This window comes from Schistocerca piceifrons, chromosome 8 (assembly GCF_021461385.2).
Source record: "Schistocerca piceifrons isolate TAMUIC-IGC-003096 chromosome 8, iqSchPice1.1, whole genome shotgun sequence".
Taxonomy (NCBI): Eukaryota; Metazoa; Arthropoda; class Insecta; order Orthoptera; family Acrididae; genus Schistocerca; species Schistocerca piceifrons.
In genome coordinates this window covers 36,575,015-36,600,064 of record NC_060145.1, presented here as the reverse complement: position 1 = coordinate 36,600,064, position 25,050 = coordinate 36,575,015, and positions in this window count along the sequence as shown.

The window sequence follows — 25,050 nt, the reverse complement described above, 5'->3', positions numbered from 1 at the left end:
TAGAATGTATCAGTCTGGCGACATACCATCTGACTTTCGGAAAAAGATCATGCACAAAATTCCGAAGACTGCAGAAGGTGCCAAGTGCGAGAATTACCGCTCAATAGGCTTAACGGCTCATGCATCCAAGTTGCTTACAAGAATAATACATAGGAGAATGGAAAAGGAAATTGAGAGTGTGCTAGATGCCGATCAGTTTGGCTTTGGAAAAGATAAAGGCGCGAGAGAAGCAATTCTGACGTTGCGATTGATAATGGAAGCAAGACAAAAGAAAAATCAAGACACGTTCATACAATTTGTCTACCTAGAAAAGCGTCCGATAATGTAAAATGGTGCAAGATATTCGAAATCTTAAAAAAAAAGTTGGGATTCGCTATATGGAGAGACAGGTAATAAGAGTGCACGACCAAGAACGAAGTGCTTAAAAAGGATGTAAGACAGGGATGGTGTCTTTCGCCCCCAGCGTTCAATCTGTACATCGAAGAAGCAATAACGGAAATAAAAGAAAGGTTCAGGAGTGGAATTAAAACTCAAGAGGAAAGAATATCAATGATATATTTGCTGATGACATTGCTATACTAAGTGAAAGTGAAGAAGAATTACATGATCTGCTGAATGGAATGAACAGTCCAATGAGTACAGAGTATGCACTGAGAGTAAATCGAAGAAAGACGAAGGTAATGAAAAGTAGTAGAAACGAGAACAGCGAGAAACTTCACATCAGGGTTGACGGTCACGAAAGAGATGAAGTTAAGGAATTCTGCTCCCTATGCAGTAGAAAAAACCAATGACGGACGGAGCAAGGACGACATCAAAAGCAGACTAGCACTGGGAAAAAAGGCATTCCTGCCCATGAGAAGTCTACTAGTATCAAACATAGACCTTTATTTGACGAATACATTTCTGAGATGTACTTTTCGAGCACAGCATTGTATGAATGTGAAACATGGACTGTTGAAAACCCAGAATCGAAGCATTTGGGATGTGGTGCTGCAGAAAAATGTTGTAAGACATCATGGAATGACTTCCATGGTGCGACGGAGCTATAGATGGCAAAAACTGTAGAGGAAGACAGAAACTGGAGTATATCCAGCAAGTAACTGAGGACGAAGACAGCAAGTGCTATTCTGAGATTAAGAGCTTGTAAAAGAAGTGAATTCGTGGTGTGCCACATCAGACCAGTCGGAAGATTGATGACCAAAAAAATTGCTTATTATGAATCTCGGTCTGACATCTGTTTCCTTTATTTGGTCATTCCACTTTAGATCGCTTCTGACTATTACTCCTAGGTACTTCAAGGTAATTACTGTTTACAGTGATTTATTTCCAATTTTGTAATCAAACATTAGGCGACTTATTCATCTACGTATGCAAACAAGCTACATTTACTTACGTTCAGGATGAACTGTCGGTCCTTGGACACATCATCGGTCATCTGAAAGTCCTCCTTTTCCGTACGGTCTCCTGGCGTTGAAACGTTCCTATAGAGTAGAGCATTCTTCGCGAACAAACTCACAGATTATCCTACGGTGTCCACCAGACAATTAATATAAGTTGAACCAGAATTTCACCAACAAACTTTCAGAGGTTCGTCAACGATACTTCCTTTGTATTTTATTACAAGGCGCCGACAGTCTCCTCCGCACCGTCGCAGAGTTATTACATTTAGTTTAGTTGCTGGCCTCAATCATCTTTGCATTTGTATTGCACTGGAAATAGCGAACAGCCGTGGACATGTCGAAGGTGTGCGCTGTATGCCACGTTTCGTTTCTCTCACGGTTCCTGCTGTTGGCAACAACAATGCCCTCTTTACCTCGTTACCCTCTAGTTTGCAGTCTCGGGTCTTGTTTCCCGGCAGTGTTACTTGTACGTTAACAGTGATACACAGCAGTACTATGAATATGTCAGTCGATATGAATCGTATATACGGATTCATTGAATGGAATGGAAGAGCACCACAACAACGCTACGCCGAGTTGTTCCCGCACGGACGGCAACCAAGTGTCAGTTTTTATGCATCTATTCTTGCATTACTCTCTGTTTCGTGTCGTACGTTTTGCTGATTGCATATTGCGGGCTTTTTAACTGTTGTGAAGCTGTTTTCACATCAAGAAAAGTAACTGATATAATAAACTCAACCATAATTACATTATCACCTTGTAACGAGTCGCCGGCGACCGTAACTCCCTTACAACAAGATACTCAGAAGACATCCCTGAACAATCTGTAAAAGTTCGTCGGCGGAGTATTGCACACAATATAAGATGTAACGGCTCCACAGCACTTCCCTCGTGTTCTTCCGAACATACTTTTTATTCTTTTGGGTCGTCAGTCCGCCACGAATTCCTCCCGTACACTAACTTCTTCACCTCAAAGTAGGGCTTGCACACTACGTCATTAATTATTTGATGGATGTATCCAACCTCTGTCTCTCCTACAATTTTTACCCTGTACAGCTCCCTATCGTACCATGGGGTTTTGTTCCCTGCCTTAACACTTGTCCCATCAACCTGCCCCTTCTTCATGTTGGTGTTTTCTTCATGTTCCTTTCTTCGTCGATTCTGCGGAGAACCACTTCTTTCATTATCTCATCAATCCAACTACTTTTCAATATTCTTGTGTAGTACCATATTCCAAACACTTTGATTGTTTTCTGTTCTGGTTTTCCCATTGTCATTGATTCACTACCATATAATGCTGTGCTCCAAATTTAAATTCTTAGAAATTTCATACTCAAAGTAAGGCCTGCATTTGATACCAGTAGACTTCTCTTGGCCTCCTTTCATCGTCCGTCATGGGTTACTTAGCTTCCAGGAAACCAGAATTTTTCAACTTCGTCTGTTTCCTCATCACCAATTCTGATGTTAAGTTACTCGCTATTCTCATTTCTTCTACTTCATCCTGCTTCTGTCTTTTCTGGTTTATTTCCAGTTCATACTGTAGAGTTATTAGACTACTCATTCCAGTCAACAGATGCTGTCGTTCTTCTTCACTTTCGTTGAGGGCAGTATACATTTACAATTGTCAGTCTCGAAATCCAATCCATATAGGACCAAAACACATTTCTAAAGGGAAATGAAATTATACCACACATACATTTTTATTGTTGTTGGATAAGAGATCAAATGAAACGCAAGTGTATAATTTGATGTGTAGAAACAGAATGAGTGAGAGAAAGAATGTGCTAAACCTCAATTTAGCAAGTACTAGCGTGATTATGGGATCTGTTATGTTTTACAATGCATCGCATGATGGTAACAAATCTTTTCATTCATACCACTAGATACAACAGTCTACTGCAAAAAATATTTTTTACCATTTATGTTATTGTCTTTTAATTTAACTGACATCTAACGTGCAACATCTCAAAGTGACTCATCTGTGGGTTAGCAACTTCTTTAGCAGACCTCATCATTTCCAACTTTAAATCATAATTACAATTTTTTTATTCCTCATATATTTTAAATTTAGCATAACTCACATTGTTTTTAATCATTACCAAGGCTTCAAGTATTTATAATTTGTGGAGAAGATTGGCCTTAGTTTAGAAATTCACACCCCATTCTGAAGTTCCATCTTAGTTAACGTTTTCAATGTTTGGCTTTTGCCCCGTTTCGTGCACTACGGATTATTTTCAGTTGTTCAGCGCAAGAGGCAAGTATTTAGAAGTGCAAGAGATTTGATTTTACCTTTTTGGAAGTGATCGGTCTTGAGTGTAACTAATGATAAAAGTACATCCGCTATCGAACGAAGCCGTGTTTTTTCAGAATCGTTCAAGAAATATCATTACTTTGTCGTAGGGAAAAACAAGCAGGCAACTTTCCATTTCCATTAGCACTAAGAAATAAGACTCATCGTCACCAGGAAACAGGACAATCTTACCTAGCTGCAAAATTCTTCAAAAATTATTTTAGAAAATAAATATGTGAAGAGACCGTTGTAAATAAATGTCGTGACACTAGGGCCTCGGGTCGGGTAGACCGTTCGCCGGGTGCAAGTCTTTCGATTTGACGCCACTTCGGCGACTTACTAGTCGATGGGGATGAGATGTTCATGATTAGGACAACAAAACACCCAGTCCCTGAGCGGAGAAAATCTCCGACCCACCCGGGAATCGAGCGCGGGCCCTTTTCTTTGTTTTTTTGCATTTTGTTTGTTTTTGATCCTTGTCTTTGGTTGTTGCGGGAGACCAACCAGCTCTCTGGCCGAACACGCTGAGCTACCGTGCCGGCAAAAACGAAAATCGTTCAGAACCTAAAACATCTGTAATGAGCCGCCACCTGCGAGTGAAAAACACAGCCACTTTTCACTTCTGACACCAAAAAAATTTAATGATTCCAGGAAACTGTATAGATTAATATTTTAAACCCTTTTCTTTTAATGGGTTTGTAGACATAAGTTCTATGTGAAACAATGATGTATTGTTAATTACACATAATGAGCTACAAAAACTCCGAGTATAGATAACAGACCTTAATGGCTAAAGAACAGAGTGCTGGTGCTCCAGACGCCCTTGATATGCGTCGCTTAATTTTTCCTCAACCGTTCAGTATAAAATAAGATAGAGTTCAAGGAATTAACGTATCTTGCGATAAATGAAAGCAGTGTAAAGAAACGCAAGAGAGGCGGTGTTCTTGCCTGCTTTACATTCTACAAGCGAGGACGCGACGTTCCGTGGGCCGTAAATATTCCTTTACTGACGGCCGCAGTTCTCTCGGGCTGCGACACTATGTTTAGCGGGTAGCATAGTGCCTTAGGCTCATGCAACACCGTGTCTTCCAGAAGCTCGTCTGGTTTCTACATCAACAAATGTATCCTACCAGTCCCTGTAAAGTTCATGGCAGTTGGTACTTCAAACCAATTTTGATGGAGGGTAATTTGAAACAATTTCCATTATCCGTCTTATTCGATTCGTGTACTGATCAAGGAAAGAATGACTATCTTTTGAGCCACACCGCCTCTTTCTGTGTTCTTAGATCTTCGCCTACGGGCGCGGACCCTCTGTCTAGTAGCCTCGTGGCACTTCGGTGGCATCTTGACTCTTTGCTTTTAGTTTCGTGGGACGGATTGTTGACGGTAGGAAATTATTGGGCCTAATGTCGACGCAACCGGATTTTCCTGGATTTAGGAGGCACAGTTACTAATGCGGGTGTTGGAGTGCTGTTCATTTTCTGGTGCCGCCTGTTCTGTCCTTTGGGCTAAGGTACTCCTTACTTGATTGACATATGCTCGTATGGCTCCAAGCACTATGGGACTTAACATCTGAAGTCATCAGTCCCCTAGAACTTAGAACTACTTAAACCTAACTAACCTAAGGACATCACACACATCCATGCCCGAGGGAGGATTCGAACCTGCGACCGTAGCGGTCACGCGGTTCCAGACTGAAGTGGCTAGATCCGTTCGGCCACACCGGCCGGCGATTGACATATGTGCTGCTGTGTTAATTTTGGCCCCGCTACACTGGACTGCCTGTGGTTCTCCATCACTCTGTCTGAAGTATTAAATTTACTTGCTTGTGCCTCTGTTTGAAATTATCCGAGTGCCATATTTGATGCGTTTTAAAATTTCTTTCAACTGCAACTTGTTTAACGTCTGCTTATGTGGTCATTCTGTCCTGAAATCCCCATTTGTCCAAACTGAGTCTTATTTGTATTGGAAGTTGTTGCTTCCCTGACTGATGTAACGACTATAAAATTGCTTACGGCCGTGGTAAGTAAACGCTTGCGGCCCAGTGAATATTGGCTCATTTGGGTAATTACGTTCCATAACTGTGGTGAAATTTTGCGCCTTTCAAAAAAAAAATTATCCTTAGTATAGTTACTGGTATAAGTGTTTGAGTATTAGCCCTCAAGATCTGCCTGGTACCTCTTAAGTCACTTAAGTTAATGTGTTGGAGTAGACCTGTGATTTCTTACTTATTACAGTAACTTGTTGTTATAATTTATTGTAACATTAACCGGTTAATCCTCTTAGTAATTTTTACTGTAATACTCTTCTTGTAATACCTAAGGTTTAGCTGGGGCTGCGGCACGCGCTCACATTGAGTTACATGGCTTGGATTGAGCATTTTTATATTGTTGTGGTCTTCAGTCCTGAGACTGGTTTGATGCAGCTCTCCATGCTACTCTACCCTGTGCAAGCTTCTTCATCTCCCAGTACCTACTGCAACCTACATCCTTCTGAATGTGCTTAGTGTATTCATCTCTTGGTCTTCCTCTACGATTTTTACCCTCCACGCTGCCCTCCAATATTAAATTGGTGATCCTTTGATGCCTTAGAACATGTCCTATCAACCGATCCCTTCTTCTAGTCAAGTTGTGCCACAAATTCCTTTTCTCCCTAATTCTAATCAATACCTCCTCATTAGTTGTGTAATCTACCCATCTAATCTTCAGCGTTCTTCTGTGACACCACATTTCGAAAGCTTCTATTCTCTTCTTCTCTAAACTGTTTATCATCCATATTTCACTTCCATACATGGCTACACTCCATACAAATACTTTGAGAAACGACATCCTGACATTTAAATCTATAGTCGATGTTAACAAATTTCCCTTCTTCAGAATCGCTTTCCTTCCCATTGCCAGTCTACATTTTATATCCTCTCTTCTTTGACCATCATCAGTTATTTTGCTCACCAAATAGCAAAACTCCTTTACTACTTTAAGTGTCTCATTTCCTAATCTAATTCCCTCAGCATCATCCGACTTAATTCGACTACATTCCATTATCCTCGTTTTGCTTTTGTTTATTTTTGTCTCAAATCCTCGTTTCAAGGCACTGTACATTCCGTTCAACTGCTCATCCAAGTCCTTTGCTGTTTCTGATAGAATTACAATGTCATCGGCGAACCTCAGTTTTTATTTCTTGATCATGGATTTTAGTACCTACTCCGAATTTTTCTTTTGTTTCCTTTACTGCTTGCTCAATATACAGATTGAATAACATCGGGGAGAGGCTACACCCTGTCTCACTCCCTTCCCAACCACTGCTTCCCTTTCATGTCCCTCGACTCTTATAACTGCCATCTGGTTTCTGTACAAATTGTAAATAGCCATTCTCGCCCTGTATTTGACCCCTGCCACCTTCAGGATTCAAAAGAGAGTATTCCAGTCAACATTGTCGAAAGCTTTCTCTAAGTCTCGTCGTCGTCGTCGGCTGATACTCGTAACCGAGTTTTCATTTCTCTCCTGAGATTTCCTTCGTCACGGTTCAGGCGTGGAAGTGTCGTTGATGGCTTAGCAATCCAATCCTAGCGTGGAACAGGCGGCCACAGACATTACAGCTGATGGAAGGTGGAGGACGTGGCTGAGCCTGGAGGAGTTTACGCCTCTGGCGTTTGTCATTCTCCATTCTTCGACGTTCCAGCTCAAAGTTTTGAAGAGCATTTGAGGTAACTGAGCGCCAGCGACTTCGGTCTTCTGCTATTGTGGACCAGTTACTCGGATCGATGTTCAAGTTTTTCAGATTTTTCTTGTACTGATCCTTATAACGTTTGAGAGGGGCACCTCGTGGCCTTTTACCTGTGCTCACTTCGCTGTACAGCATTTGGCGTGGAAGTCTGTCATTTTTCATCCGCTGGACATGTCCGACCCAACTGAGTTGATGCCCAATGATAAGAGCTTCCATGCTATGCATTTTTGCTTTCTCTAGAACAGCCGTGTTGGATATGAAGTCATCCCATTTCAGATTCATGATATATCTTAGCTTCTGTTGGTTGAAGCGTTCTAGTTTCTTCAGATCGCAGCGATATAACGTCCAGGTTTCGCAACCATATAGCAGGGTGGAAATGACTACAGCTTTGTACACCATCAGTTTGGTGTATAGTGTTAGGTCTTTATTCAGGAAGACACGCTTTGTAAGACGACCAAATGCTACATGTGCAGCACGTAATCTATTCTCCACATCTTTTCCAGATGAGCAGTTGGATGACAGTATGCTTCCCAGGTAGAGGAAATGGTCCACTTGTTCCAAGAGTGTATCATAGATGGATATGCTGAAGTCAGGAACGGAGGAGCCAGGAGTTGGCTGCGCCATCACCTTTGTCTTTGGAATATTGATGGAGAGACCAAATCGTTCGTACGCCCTGCTGAAGGAATCAACTGACAGCTGCAACTCTGCAGGTGAATGAGCTGGAGAGGCATTGTCATCAGCATACTGGAGCTCTGTCGCACGAGTGGTACTGGTGAACCTTTTTGAATGGAGTCTGGACTGGTTGAATAATCCTCCATCAAACCTGTACTTTAGTTCTATTCCTGCATTGTTTACGGTTGTCTCGTAAAGCATAGCTGCCAGATACAATGCAAACAATGTAGGTGCAAGAACGCATCCTTGTTTAAGCCCACTTGTTATTGGGAATTCACCAGTCATTTCATTCTGGCAGAGGACCTGTCCAATCATATCAAAGTGGAGAGCTTCAATCAGGTCAACAAAATGTTCAGGGCAGCCGAAGCGTTTTAAGACCATCCACATGGCTTCTCTGGGAACTGCATCAAAGGCCTTTTCTAGATCGTAGAAAACAAGTAGTAAAGGCTTTTGCTGTTCTCTGCACTTCTCCTGTAGTTGTCGTGCACAGAAGATCATGTCAATTGTCCCTCTTGAAGGTCGAAACCCGTATTGAGACTCAGGTAGTATAGTCTCTGAAAGTGTCTGGAGGCGATTTAAAAGGATTCTTGCAAAAATTTTTACAGTGACAGAGAGTAGAGATATTCCCCGGTAGTTACCACAGACGCTTCTGTCGCCCTTTTTGAAGATGGTGACAATTGTGGAGTTCTTCAAGTCAGCTGGTACCTTGCGGGTTTCCCACATTAATATAATAAGTTAGAAGAGTCTAGTTTTTAGAGGCAAGCCGCCACCCTCAATAAGCTCCATCGGGATGCTGTCAGGTCCAGGAGCCTTCCCAGGTTTCACACTCTTGAGTGCCTTGCAAAATTCTTGAAAAGTTGGAGGATCAGCCAGCCAGGGTTTTGGAGGGTGCTGTGGGACATTTTTGAGAAAATTTCCAGCGGCAGTAGAAGGGCTGTTTAACAGTGAGCTGAAGTGCTCTTTCCAACGATTTAAGATGTCCTGACTTTCAGTAAGAATGGTGGAGTTGTCAGCAGCTTTCAGTGCTCCTGATGAGGAGCGGATAGGTCCATACAGCTCTTTAATACCAGCGTAAAAGCCACGCAGGTTCCTTGCATCAGAAAGATTTTGGAGTTCTGTGGCTTTCTGTTGCCACCATTTGTTCTTGATTACTCGTATTTCACTTTGACATTTCTGCTTGAGTTCTTGAAAGTGTGCTTTCTTTTCTGCGCAGGATGGATCTTGAGCAAGGGATAGGTAAGCATCCCGCTTTGCATTGATGATGGCTTGGATTTCTCCGTGGTTGTCATCAAACCAGTCACTTCTTTTCCGTGCACTACAACCAACAACATTCTCAGCAGTTTCTTTGATGATGTTCTTTAATGTGGTCCATTCTTGTTCGACGTCATCTGTGGTTGCTAGAGGTTTGTTAAGTTGTTCAGACAGTATGTCTTGGAAGTGTGAGCGAACGTTTTTGTCTCTAAGTCTACAAATGCTAGAAACGTAGGTTTTGCCTTTCCTTAATCTATTTTCAAAGATAAGTCGTAGGGTCAGTATCGCCTCACGTGTTCCAACATTTTTATATGTTCTATGATATTTATGCATTAATTATATGTCTGCCGGTTTGCTGTCGGCTTTCCGAGCTGTTCGTAGCGTTTGGGGGCAGGTGTTACCTGTTCCCCGCTTGTTCATCGAGCGTAGCCTGTCCGCGTCGGCTGTGTACGTGCGTGCTTCCCGTCTCACCGTAGCCTCTGGGACGTCGTCGTCTCCCGGCTCGCTACGGCAGCCCACATAAATTGACTTTCTATCTCTAAGTAATTGGGCGCTAATTTAAACAGTAGCGCCCATTATTCTAAATTTGACCGACCGTGCGTGCCCCTTCCATGTTTTCCGTGTCTGAAGTTTGGTTTTAACGTAAGTATAATACTCAATTGCTAAATGTTGTTTTATTATTTTTCCACGTCAGTACCTTGATTATGCCCAGGGGGCTTCTCTGATTGATCAAATAGTGGATATTAGCGTTGAGAATGGTTCCTTTGCTCGTTGCATAAAATATTACTACTTAACTGGTCTCAGCTCATCAGATATCAGACTTGTGAAATTTCGTGTTACTACACTTCTTATAAACTATATTCATTATTGTCAAGCACCCGCTAAGGGCGGCCAAATGTTGGAATTGTATCATTTAGCATTACTGCTGTCATTGTTTGCCAGTGCTAACCGCGTGTTTGAGTTTTATTTGATTGTACTGCTTGCTTGTTAGTTCTTCCTAAACTGATGCATCTTATTCGTTTACATTAAGTAATCAATCATCAATTGGTTTCACTGAAGAAATATTTGAGTAATTCCCTGAATACCTTTCCTAAATTTGTTATCTTATTCTTTACTGAAATCTTAGCTGTTGCTAACATTTTAAATTTGTTGCTTGCTCTAACTGTTGTCACTCACTGGTTGCGCCTTCTTAATTACATTCATTGTTAGCACCTATTGTCATTTGTATTTCATTGGTGTTATTGGTATCTATGCAGTAAAAGATTGTTGGGAAGTTACAAGTGACTTGTTATAAATGGCCTGAACCTTTTCCCTGCCCGTTTAGTTGTTCCTTTATCCTTGGGCACCCTCTGACCTTTCATCTACATGCCGTCGTATGCACTCTAATATCATTCATTTTCTAATTTTCGCTATCCCTACGTGTGGTATACGGTAGTGGCAGCGGAAATTTCTCACAAGCCTCTTAGATAGGGTCCGCCACAGTTTTTTCTCTTGTCAGCCTCTGCCTCTCAGAATAGCACTGAACGCTACGTTCTAAATTGTTTGATCCTTTCCAAACTCTCTCTTTCTCTACAGATTTCACCCGATACAGGTCCCTCTAATACTACGAAAGTTATTCCCTGATATCTTACCACATTTCCTATCATCGCACCCCTTCTTCTCGTCAGTGACTTCCATACGTTTTTTTTTTTTTTTCATCGATTCTGCTGAGAAACCGTTCATTTCTTATCTCATCAGTCCGTCAAATTTTCAACATTGTTCTATAGCAACGCATGCCAAACGCTTCCGTTACCTGCCATTCCGGGTTTCTCTCAGACCGTGATACACTTCCATACAAGCTGGGCCCCAAACCTTCTTTCTCCGAAAATTCTTGATCAGATTGAGACCTATCTTAAATATTAGTAAATATACTTTGTCCAAGCATGCTCTTCCCGCCTGTGCAAGTCTACTTATTACATTATTTTCCTTTGTTCGTAATGTGTTACTTGCAGGATATCGGAATCCCTTCTCTGCATCTACTTCGTGGTCATCAATTTAGGTGTTCAGTTTATCGATAAACTCACTTCTGTTACTCCTAACTGCTTTCGGTTTTCATAAATTTGCTTTCAGTCCATAGCTGTACTCATTACACTGTTCATTCCATTCAAGGGGTCTTCTACTCTTTCCTCACTTTCATTGGGGATGTCAACGTCATTACCGAATGGTATTGATTCTCTTTTATCCTGAATTTTGATCACATTGCTTTACCTTTCTTTTAGTTCCACCAGTGCTTCTTCGAGGTATAGATTGAACAACATTGACGAAAGACTATATCCGTCTCTTACACTCCTTTTATTCCAAGCACTTCGTTCTTAGTCTTCCAAGTCTTACTGTTCCCTCTTGATTCTCTTAGATTTGTGTGTTACCCGTCTCCACCTATAGCTTTTCTCTATTTCCTATTTAGAACATCGTTCTTAGCTTGTCATCGACGAGTGCCTTTTCTAACTCTACGAATCCTATGAACGTGTCTCGATTTTTTTGTATCTTGCTTCCATTATCAAGTGCAACGTCAACACCGCCTCTCCGGCGCCTATACCTTCTCGAAAGCCGAACTCATCACAGACTAACAGAGCTTCAGTTTTCTTCTCCATTCTTCTGTGCCTTATTATTGTCAGATGTTAAGCAGGTGGGCGATAGTTGTCGCACTTATCCGCTCTTGATGTCTTCGGGACAGTGTGGTTGATATCTTCCCGAACGTCTCATGGAATCTCTACAGTCTTATAGATTCTACCCGCCAACGTGAATCCTTGTCTGGTTGCCACTTAATACTATTATTTTAGAAACTCCTAATAAATTTATCTATTCCTTGTGCCTTATTTGATTGCAAGTCTTCCATGCTTTACTAAATTTTAACTCTGAATCCCCTATGTCGTCCCTATCGACTCCCATTTCTTCTTCCATCACGACATCAGATAGCTCCTTCGCTAACTAGAGGCCTTCAGTGTTTTTCATATATCTTCTCTCTCTCATCTGAATTTAATAGTGCAATTCCCATTGCACTATTAATATTCCCGCCCTACCTTTCAATTTCACTGAAGGTTACCGTAAATTTTCTATACGCCGAAACAGTCCTAAGGACGCCCTTTCCTTAAAATATTTCTTCGCATTTTCCTGCAGCTGTTTCGCCTTGAATTCCCCGCACTACCTATTCACTTGATTCCTAGGTGACATATATGTTACTCCATGTTGTCTTTCGAAGAACATTTTTGTACTTCCTTCTTCTGTCGATCAATAGATGTAAGTCTTCTGTTACGCAAAATTTCTTTGCAGTTAGCTTCCTTGTACTTATGTTTGTGTGTCCAACTTCTATTACTGTCCTTTCATGGATTTCCATTCCTCTTCAGGTGAAATGCCAACTGTGGTATTCAGTATCGCAGTATCTACAGTGTTGCAGAACTTCAAACGCATCTCATCATAATTTATATGTAAGTACCTTATTTGTTCTTCATTGATTCTTCCGGACGATTCTCTGAAACTTCAGTCTACTTTTTAAATTTTACTAACTTATGATCAGAGTATGTAATTGTCTCTGGGTGCATTATACAATCCAACATCTGATTTCGAAATCTCTATCTGACCACGATAAAATTATACTGGAATCTTCCTGTGTCTCCTGGCCAAGTACATCTCCTCCTCTGGTGATTTCTGAACAGTTGTTTTCGCTACTACTACCTGAAATTTATTGCCGAACGCAGTTACCTTTCCTCTTCTCTCGTTCCTACGGCCAAGTCTTTATTCCCCTATTACGGCTTATTAATCCTCGCGGATTATTATACGATTATCTCCCTTCACATACTGAATTACCCGCTGAGTGCCCTCACATACCCTTAGAATATGGGTTCTCTAAATTTACACGACAGTGTTTCGCGAGAAGAAGGTCGAAAGAAGATCGTCTTTCCCATATGAGTTTCCCGAGAGCATTATACTTTTATTTTCGGTACAGCTACCTGCTAAGATTCTAGCAGCGCATCCCTGAATTCATTTGATAGCTACCTTAAACCTACCTGGTAAAGGCGCCAAACGCTGGAACTATACTCCAGAACTGAACATACTAGCTTTATTTTGTGCAGTTACCTTTACAGACAGCTTCCTGTGCTAGAACACTACGAACATCTTTAAGTCCTCCAGTCACCTTCTCTAACACAGATTTTACGTGATGGTCCCATTTCCATTCACTTCTTAGTATTTATCCTAAATACATACGGGATGTGACATACGCAGCCGGCCGTGGTGGCCGAGCGGTTCTAGGCGCTACAGTCTGGAACCACGCGACCGCTACGGTCGCAGGTTCGAATCCTGCCTCGGGCATGGGTGTGTGCGATGTTCTTAGGTTAGTTAGGTTTAAGTAGATCTAAGTTCTAGGGTACTGATGACCTCAGAATTTAAGTCCCATAGTGCTCAGAGCCATTTGAACCATTTGTGACATACACTATGTGATCATAAGTATCCGGATACCTTCCAAAACATACGTTTTTGATATTAGGTGCTGTCCCCTACTGCCAGGTACACCATATCAGCGACCGTGGTAGTCATTAAACATCGTGAGAAAGCAGAATGTGGCACTCCGTGCCATGGACTTCGAAAGTGATTAGGTGATTGGGTGTCACTTCTATCATACGACTTCACGCGAGATATCCAAACTCCTAAACATCCCTAGGTCCACTGTTTCCGATCTGATAGTGAAGTGGCAATGTGAAGGGTCACGAACAGCACAAAAGCGTATAGGCCGACCTCGTCTGTTGACTGATAGAGACAGCCGACAGTTGAAGAGGATAGTAATGTGTAATAGGCAGACATCTGTCCAGACCATGACACAGGTATTCCGAATTACATCAGGATCCACTGCAAGTACATTGACAGTCGGGTGGGAGGTGATAAAACTTGGATTTCATGGTCGATCAGCTACTCATAAGCCACATTTCACGATGTTAAATACCTCGCTTGGTATAAGGAGCGTAAATATTGGACGATATAACAGTTGAAAAAAGTTGCGTGGAGAGACGAATCACGGTATACAACGTGGCGATCCGATGGCAGGCTGTGGGTGTGGCGGATGCCCAGTGAACGTCATCTACTAGTGTGTGTAATGCCAACAGTGGTGTTATGGTGCGGTAGTGTTTTTCATGGAGGCGGCTTGCACCCCTTGTTGTTTTGCGTTACACTATCACAGCACAGGTCTACATTGATGTTTTAAACACCTTCATGCTTCCCACTGTTTAACAGCAATTCGGGGATGGCTATTGCATATTTCAAGACGATAGAGCACCTGTTCATAATGCACGGACTGTGGCGGAGTGGATACACGACAATAATTGACTGGCCTGTACAGAGTCCTGGTCTGAATCCTATGGAACACCTTTGGGATGTTTTGGAACGCCGACTTCGTGCCAGTCCTCACCGACCTACATAGATACCTCTCCTCAGTGCAGCACTCCGTGAAGAATGGACTGCCATTCCCCAAGAAACCTCCCCGTACCTGATTGAAGCGAGAGCCTGCGAGAGTGGAAGCTGTCATCAAGGCTAAGGGTGGGCCATATTGAATTCCAGTATTACTGATGGAGGGTGCCACGAACTTGCAAGTCATTTTCAGCCAGGTGTCCGGATACTTTTGATCACATACTCTATCCAATCTGTTTTCACTGATTTTAGTAATCGCTTGCTGTTGGATTCTTTATCTTTGTTACAGGAATCCCCTGATAATTAGGATGTAGCCATTGTGTGTGAAATGACGAACAAAACGCATTGGGCCTATCATGACGCATCTATATTCTTTATCAGAGGACATTATGGTTCATCAGCTGCAGTATATTTCCGAATAAATGAAAATTTGTGCCAGACCGGGACTCGAACCAGGATTTCCCGACTTCGAGAGCGGTTGCAAATATATAAATATGGAGTCGTGAAGAGGAGGGCAGGGGCACGGCGGGCAGGGGTCGCCATTGGCGGCCATGGCATCCACGCCCCCCTCTCGCTACGACAGTTTTAACGGGTGACGAAAACTACTTAGATCAAGGTAACTGAAAAGAACGGCGTTTTTTCTTAGCATATACACAGTACAGGTGTCCGTCGAAGGGGGGTAGACAAAAAAATGAACCAAAAAAGGAAATGGATATCGTCGAATTATAGTGCTCGACGAGTCTGCTGTTTACATTCCGTTTCTCGTGATTTTCTCTTGTTTCTTACTTTTATTTAAGGTCTTTAAGTGTCAAATGGAGTTTGTAATAAACAAATGGCGAAACATGATTTTCTAATGAAAACGTGGTTGAGGCGACCGCTCGGGACCAGCGAGAAATACTGGTTCAAGTCCCGCTTGGGCACAAATTTTTATTTATTCGGAAATATGGAACCTCAATCGCACTTTGCAAGTTCTTTATTAATGGAACACGGTTATTGATTGTCAACGCAGCGTTCACAGTACTTTGTTACTGGCGTTATGTTACATTTATGCACATTTCGATCGGCCTTTCCATTACACCAAATGAAAATTTTGTCAACGTCTTTCTTACACCCCGCAGTGTTTGTCCAACGACGATACACCTCTCTACATGAAACCATCGTCAGCAAGCAGGGAGTATTGATGTAACTTGATCTCTGTGATCGCAATATAGTACAGTAAAACTTATTCATGTGTATAAATAATGTACGATACAACTTGCTGTGTCAACATTGAAGCAGTCTACAGGTAGGACGGCAGCGTCACTTCCGTTCTGTCTTGTGTGAACTTCCGTTGACTATTGACTTGCACAATCTTTTTTTAATGTTAGAATCACTTTCTGTAATGCTCTTCTTATAAATGTTTGCAGGAAAGTATCTTTGACCTTAAGCTGCTATTTGGTGGCAATTGATGTTGAACTTTGTGACGTGAAAGTATCAATAAAATAGTTTCGCAGTGGTTCTGTTGTTAATCAATCAATGTGGCCTCACAACTGAAGTGAAAGATACAACACATCATGTTGCTGTGGCTCCCTCTGAACGTGATCTACACTAAAGAGTCAAAGAAACTGGTACACCTTCCTAATATCGTGTAGGGCCCCCACGAGCACGCAGAAGTGCCGCAACACGATGTCGCATTCACTCAGCTAATGTCTGAAATAGTGCTGGAGGGAACTGACACCATGAATCCTGCATAAATCCGTGAGAGTACGAGATCTCTTCTGAATAACACGTTGCAAGGCATCCCAGATAGGCTCAATAACAATCATGTCTGGACACTTTGGTGAACAGAGGAAGTGTTTAAACTCAGACGAGTGTTCCTGGAACCACTCTGTAGCAGTTCTGGACGTGTGGGGTGTTGAATTGTCCTGCTGGAATTGCCCAAGTCCGTCGGAATGCACAATGGCCATGAAAGGATGCAAGTGATCAGACACAGATGCTTACGTACGTGTCACCTGTCAGAGTCGTATACAGACGTGTCAGCGGTCCCATATCACTCCGACTGGATACGTCCCACACCTTTACAGAGCGTCCACCACTTTGAACAGTCCCATGCTGACATGCAGGGTCCAAAGATTCATGAGGATGTCTCCATACCCGCACACGTCCATTTGCTCGATACAATTTCGAGCGAGACTTTTCCGACCAGGCAACATGTCTCCAGTCATCAACAGTCGAATGTCAATGTTGACGTGCCCAGCCGAGGCATAAAGCCTTGTATCGTGCAGTTATCAGAGGTACACGAGTGGGCCTTCGGCTCTGAAAACCCATATCGATGATATTTCGCTGAATGGTTCGCACGCTGACACTTTTTGGTGGCCCAACATTGAAATATGCAGAAATTTGCGGAAGGGTTGCACTATTGTCACGTGAACGTTTCTCTTCAGTCGCCGTTGGTTCCGTTCTTGCAGCATCATTTTCCAGCCGCGCCGACGTCGGAGATTTAATGTTTTACCGGGTTCCTGATATTCACGGTACACTCGTGAAATGGTTGTAGGGCAAAATCACCACTTCATCGCTACCTCGGAGATACTGTGTCCCATTGGTCGTGTGTTGACTGTAACACCACGTTCAAACTCACTTTAATGTTGATAACTTGCCACTGTAGCAGCACTAACCGATGTAAAAACATGTTGTGCATACACAGGAAAAGAAATTCACTACTGTACAGCTACACTATTGATGACAAACAGCTGGAGACAGCATCTGCCGTAAAATATCTAGGCATAACTATCCAGAGCGACCTTAAGAGGAAAGGTCAAACAGATAGTGGGAAAAGCAGACGCCAGACTCAGAATCATCGGAGGAATCTTAAGGAAATGTAACCCATCCACCAAAGAAGTGGCTTATAAGGCGCTTTTTCGCTCGATTCTTGAGTATTGTTTCTCTATGTGGGATCCCTATCAAGTAGGACTGATAGAGGAGATAGAAAAGATCCAACGAAGAGCGGCGCGTTTCGACACGGGATCGTTTAGCTGGCGAGAGAGCGTTACAGAGATTCTAAAAAAACTCCACTGGCAGACGTGACAACAAGAGAGGCGTTGTGCGTCACGGGGAGATTTAATATAGAAATATCGGGACAGCACTTTTCAGGAGGAGTCAGACAACATATTACTTCCCCCCCAAACACAGTACATCTCTCGTATTGGCCACGAGGAGAAAATACGAGTAATTACAGCCAATACAAAGGTTTACCGACAATCATTCTTCCCGCGCACTATTCGCGAGTGGAACAGGACTGGAGGGATCAGAAAGTGGTACCGAAAGTACCCTCCGCGGAGTATGATGTAGGTGTAAACGTAGATGAACAACTGCGCCAGGCACTTGTTGTCTCATGTAGGCAGCCGGCCGGAGTGGCCGAGCGGTTCTGGGCGCTACAGTGTGGAACCGCACGACCGCTACGGCCGCAGGTTCGAAGCCTGCCTCGGGCATGGATGTGTTAATGTCCTTAGGTTGGTTAGGTTTAAGTAGTTCTAAGTTCTAGGGGACTGATGACCTCAGAATTTAAGTCCCATAGTGCTCAGAGCCATTTTCCCACATAGGCATTGCCGACCGCAGCACCTTACTCTGCCTGTTCATATATCTCTATATTTGAATCCGCTTGCCTATACCACTTCCTTTGGCACTTCAGTGTATATGTTTGGAAGGACAAGGGCGTGTTACATACTCTTAATAGAAACGAAATTCGTACAACGTGTTAAGGTGTTCTACGAAAGACACTACATACGAGGTGAGAATAGTGGAAAAGAATTACGCGTATACAATGACGGAGTCAAAATCAATAAGTATTGAAACATACGGGCCAAAAAGATTTTATGTGCATGACTAACTCGTAATAAACTTTGCACTTTTTTACATACCCTCAGATGTTACCGTGAGGAACGACCACGAAAGACATAGACTGATAAGCTGGAATAGGCGATTTATCCAGTCTTGTGAAGAACAAGAACAACATGATTACTATAATGATGCCGATGATGGCGACGCTATGTATCTGCTAGGCTGAGGTATTTTCCCGTTGCATATACGCAACACATCTCGACGTAAGCTGGTTTTTGCTTCGAGAGGTGGTTTCATTTTACGAAATCTGTCAACGGGCGCTCTTGAACCAGTTCCGTCCGATCCTTTGTCTGCTCACCTCTCTCCATCCGCTAATATGTGAGGCAGTCTGGCCAGTGTCCAGTCCGCTGAGCATAACAGGTTTTCTGCTACGGTGGTCGGCGACCTTTCGGCATAATCGCCTGATGCTGTAACTCCGAGGGTCACCGAACCCTAAACTGGGAGTGGCCAAAGTTTATAGAGACTCCTTACAGCAGCGGAAACCTTTTTATGTACCAAGAAGTGTGAGGTTGGTCTAACATCATTTTTCTGCACATTGGCAATGTTTCCTAGGTTCCCACGAAACTACTTTATACTCTTACACTTTAACGTACTTATTTCTATTTCACATCCAGTACTCGATAATGACTTGCTGTAGGATTTTCTGTGGTGGATAAAGTCCTACTATAAATTTTTCGTGATTTATGAGCTTCACAAACACACACCCACGTTATCCTGTCGTTTCTTCAAATAATACCTAACCCTTCTCCTTCACTAATGAGACAGTTACCTTCGTCTTAATGACTCAACTTCTATGCCTTTTGATTAATATTCGTCTTTCAAATTATTCATTTTTCCTTGAGTTGTAAACTGATAAAATAGTACAAAGACATGATGTAATTATGTTCTCAGCTGCTAAGCATACTACATTCTTTGGCTGGCAAAGTGAAGTTATTATTGTGGTACATACTTTTAGATATATGTTTGCTAGCGAAGAGTGTGTAAGATTTTGTTTGAAAAGCTTTCAGGGCTATCAATTTACTTTCAATACTGTTCAGACTTGATATCCGCTGTTCAAAGAGAGAAATATACTTCCATGTGGAACAATATTGTCATTTCAGTTGCCCATCCATGAGATTAGAGTATAGCATTCATTCCCACTTTATGATATAGCTCAGACTATTTTAGACCATATGGAGTTGCCTCCTGGTTTCCAAGTTTCGTGAAAGCGTACACCGCATGCTCCATCACACGATTAATGTAATAATGTAAGCTACTGCTTATTGAGTCAGTGATTAATAGTACGAAAATTTTCTGAAGTTTTTATCCACACCCCAGAGTCATTCCAGAAAGCTCACTCGAATTCTTGCATGCATTCTGCCTTCAGCGGAATTATAATTCAAGAAAGGGCTGCCATTAGCACGAATATTTTTAATTCTTCACTTTTCACTACAGCCAGTGAGCTAAGTCATTGTTGGCGAGAATTTGAGACTTCATGGTGTTCCAGACTATGTTCGACATGACTGTCATAATTCATATTCTTTTTTGAGGATAAGCGTTATGCTTGCGAGGTGAGGTATCACATCCTCAATAGCACGCGAAAGGTAGTGCCAGAAGTTCTAGAGTGTAATCATAATATTCTCTTCTTTCAGTTATTCATTCAAACTACCTTTTTTAATCTCCGTTGCGCAATGAAATCATTTCCTACTTTTAAGTGTTTCAATTTTTGTTCTTTATTAATGTCGTTTGCCGTCAAGGGTACATTACTCCGACTGAACAGAAATGATGTTAATGGCAATATGAAGTACATAAAGTACAGGTAAAATAAATTACATTCATTTTTGATTAGTAAAATCTTTGTATAAGGTAAGACAATATTATTTATGTGAACAGATAAGGTAAAAGAAATAAATGGACGAATTACACATAAAAGAAAAATTAATTTTTATGAACAGAATAGATCTCAAAGTTTATGATTGTAACAAAAAGGATAGTTCTTTAAATATTTCCAAGAATCGGTTATAAGTGAATATCTAAACTGCATCCTCAGCTACCTCATGTATGCTGAGGACATTGTGGGACTATGTGATGTACTGTTTGTCGCTTGTGTCCGTAGTCACACTTGGCACTTTCAGCGATTTCCCACATGTGTTCCAAGTTCTGGCACCTTCCGTGCTTGGTGCGTATGCGATTTAGGGTGGTTCACAACCTGCTAGGTAGGTGGACTCCGGGAGGGCCTCGTGTAGGTTCGACACTGAGACCCTCAGCGTTACGGCTAGACGATCTACATATGCAGGCTGCTGGACTTATGGAGATTCATAATTACCTCAGGATATAGAGCACTGTTTCAATTAAGCCAAGGTCACATAGTGTTAATGATTACAATCATGAATTAATTCATTATTTTCTGAAAGCACGGTAACAGAGCCGAGTCAATATGAATCAATATGATTGTTAATGATTACTTGTGATTCAAAATATTGCGAAAAAGAGGTTCCTTTAAGCGTATTATGCTGAAGTTATATCTTTCATGTACTGAATTTAAGTTCAGAACCGAAGTTAGAAACTTTCAAACACCCTTGGTCAATTTAACATCCAATCGTCGGGCAAATGTCCAACCGACCTCCAGTTTATTTTCATTGCGGTCTTAACTGCACCTTCCATTCACTTCGGTATCGTAATCCATTTGTTCATTTTCGTGCTTCCCTCAGTAATTGCCAAGACGAATGGCCCTTTTGAGCACTGTACGACCTTATTTTCCAAATAGTTTTCGCATTTAATTTCCATGTCAGTGCTATACAGAATGTGAAAACCAGTAAAATAAATGGATTGCAAGTTACTCAGACACATTGCAAGCTTAGTTTCCGAAATAAAATCTCGTGTACAGAAAACTCTCCATATTACTAGGGCATGCTGAAAGTTACTGCTCCGAATTCTTTATGTGAAAACTCTTAAGGAATTTATAGAAAACAAATGTTTTTAACATTCTACAACTTTATTCTTCACGTGCACATATTTGCAACACTCTCCCACTAGAGGGTTCCGAATCGCCGCCTCTAACATGACCGTGTGTGTCGTAAGTATTTCACTGCTCCCGAAACAGCACAATGTAATCCAGTTTCGGTTTCGAAGAGTTAAACCACACGTGGACCACACTATCCATCACCATGACAATTCCAGACCACACACAAGCGCTATGACACCTGCGACCATCCGACGCTTTGGGTTGACTATCAGCGATCATTCTCCACATAGTACCTACTTGGCCCCATCCGAATTTCATCTGCCTCCATAACTCAAACAACACGTGGGTGGACCTCACTTTGACAGTGATGATGCGGAGCAAGCAAGGTAAAGTTGGGGCTCCGTCAACAAATCAGACATTCCACAACGACGATAACAACAAACTAGTGCCTCATTGGGAGAAATTTGTCCATCGTCAGGGTGACGATGTAGAGAAATAAATAAAATAAAAATACAGAAATGAAGAATAAAGAAGCAGAAGGTGAATAACACTTTTTATTTAACCCTGGAACATAAAGGAAACGTTACATTGTTAGTAAACCATCGTAAATTTTACTACTTCATGCATTATTCAAAAGAAGTCATTATTTACAGTTTACGCATTAGTTAATGACAATTATATCGTCTCCCTCCAGTGATATGTCACATACAAAGTAAGTATAAAAGTCGTGTTTTACACAGTATACAGACAAAATAAGAGATTTCTTTGGTGTTGTATCTCGCTTTCCAGTCCTTCGTCCCTCTGTATGCAATACACCAGGTATTTAAATTTGCAGACCGACTTCAGCTCATCATCCTGGACCTTGCCAGACCTCATCTGAAGGGTGTGCAGATGAAGTCTTCCAAGATCCAGGACGATGAGCTGAAACCGGTTTGCAAATTTAAATACCTGGCGTCGTACATACAGAGGGACGGAGGACTGGAGAGCGAGATACAACACCGAATAAATTGCGGTTGGAACAACTGGAGGAAAATGAGTGGAGTGTTGTGTGACAAGAAGGTGAGCACTGGGTTGAAAGAGAAAGTGTATAAGTCGGTGATAAGGGCTGATATGTATACGGGGCAGAGACATGGCCAATCACAGTAGCCCAGGAATGGAAGATGGAAGTGGCGGAAATGAGGATGCTGAGGTGGATGTGTGGGGTATCAAGGGAGGACAGGATTAGAAATGAATTTGTTAGAGGAGCTGTGAAAGTGGGGCCCATGGGGAAAAAGATACAAGAGACAGGCTAAGGTGGTACGGAGACTTACAGAGAAAAGGGGAAGAGTACATCGGAAACAGAGTTGAAGGTATAAAGACTGAAGGAGCGAGAAGGAGAGGAAGACCGAAGATGAGGTGGAAGGATAAGATATCCGGGGACCTAAGGGAGAAAGGATGGAAGAAGGAAGAGGCAATGGATAGAGTACTACGAAGGAGAAGGATCCAGAAGGGCAACGCCCACCCTACGTGACGTGGGACGAGGCGACGATAAAGAAGAAGAAGAAGACTGACAATAACAGATTGGAGGAACGGTGAATTGGCACCAACTGCAGTCGTAACTTTTAAGAGGGCTTAGTGATCTAGCTTTAAAAGGTTTTAGGAGATTTTACATGCAGATTCGGTGGCATTAATTTTCAGCACGACCTCGTAATTTTACTCTTCTGTATACCTCATTTCGTGTACACTGTGTCGATCTCTTCAGCTGCTCCACATACAAAACCTGATTAATTGAACTTACTACGTTCTCTTCCACTGCTCAAAATATAAAACCTAATTAATTGAACCTATTACTTATTCTTTACTTCAAGAATTTTGTTTTCGTTGTCCTGGTTATACGCCATTTGAAACTTACTGTAATTGAGGTTTACACTCCCTTTATTATGTTCTGCCATCAGTTACAACAGTTTATCGGCACTGAAGACAAACATTATGACGTCATTAGCAAAACGCAGCGTCCTTCCTTTTCGTTTAATGAATTGGAAACTTTTCTAGGGATACTGTAAATATCGCTCTACGACATCCCTTTCAATTCCAAAGTTCCCTCTATATAAATGGAATTTAGTGGAAGCTACTGAACTGATAGGATATTCCTCGGTATAATAAAGGAGGTTGCATTTAAGAGTTAAATGAATTAAAAATGAAGTTATCCTCAACAAGAAGGCTGCAGTGAACTCCGCGAAGCTTTACGAAACATCGTCGTGTTTCAGTAGTTCATTCGTTACCTTTCTCTAACATGTGAACTTGTCAACTACAGGCCACCAACAAATAAGTCCGAAAAATTTAGTTAAGCGGTATGAATATTGTTATGCGCCATTTTGGTAATGGTATTGTTCAAGCACTGATACGGAAGTTCCCTGTTGTAATTATAGCTGCAGAGGGTGACACAGTCTTTTCGTGTCACAAGGTGTAAATAGAGGCAATTATGTATCAGACGCTTTCTGAGGGAATAAGAAACAAATGTCATTTGTGAAATGGTATTACTGACGTTAGAAGAACTAGGTCGCCCTAACAGTGCGTCATAGCAGGCGTCAAGAATCACCGTAAATAGTTACTAATATCACAATATTGTTGTTAAATTGTGTAAGTATTCGCAGAAAAGTGACAGAGTTTGAAGCACATTTGAAAAGCAGGCAGGGCCGGCATAATACCCGTAGTAGATGGTTAGTTAAGTCCAAAAATTAATGGTGGTGAGATCTTTGGGGTAAACATAAGCGTTTATGGGAAGGAGGTCCCCACGTAATGGGTGGCAGGGTGTTTGCAGCAGCAGACAAGAATCTCAGATCGACTGAGCAGGAATTAAGTCTGTATGAGACATGGCGAAAGCACGAATAGCAAGATCACGAATAGGATAAATGTTTTTTGGGATCGTCTCACCAAGAATTAAGGAAAGTAAAATTCCACAACTAATTCGGGAATTTTCAAATTCATAGTAGCGAAAAAGTGGAAATATCCCGCAAAACAGTTGTAAAAGCTTTCTATGTAAGTTATTTAGCACAAATATTTTGTTACTCCACTTAACGCCTTCATTTGTTGGGAATCTTCTTGGGAATTTTCACATAAAGGCTGCGACCAGTATGATGTAGCTGTAGTCACGATAGGCGTCAATAATCGAAGTGTTAGAAAAGTAAGCAGAAAGTCTGCTCTTCAGTACTCCTGATTAGAAAGAAATGATCTAATTTTCCAGACAAGAGTTACAATCATTCGATTCATGCAGACTGCATGTACAGTAACTGTGACTCAGTGTCAAACGAGTAATCGACCAAGCCCTGGAAATAAATGTACCAGGCTGGATACTCGGTTAAGATCTACCTTACTGTTCGGATACTATAAATTAGCTTGATAAGATATTATTCCTGCTACCTAATAGTAGCAAAACAACTCAAAACTTCGCGAACAGGCATAAATTAACGGAACCG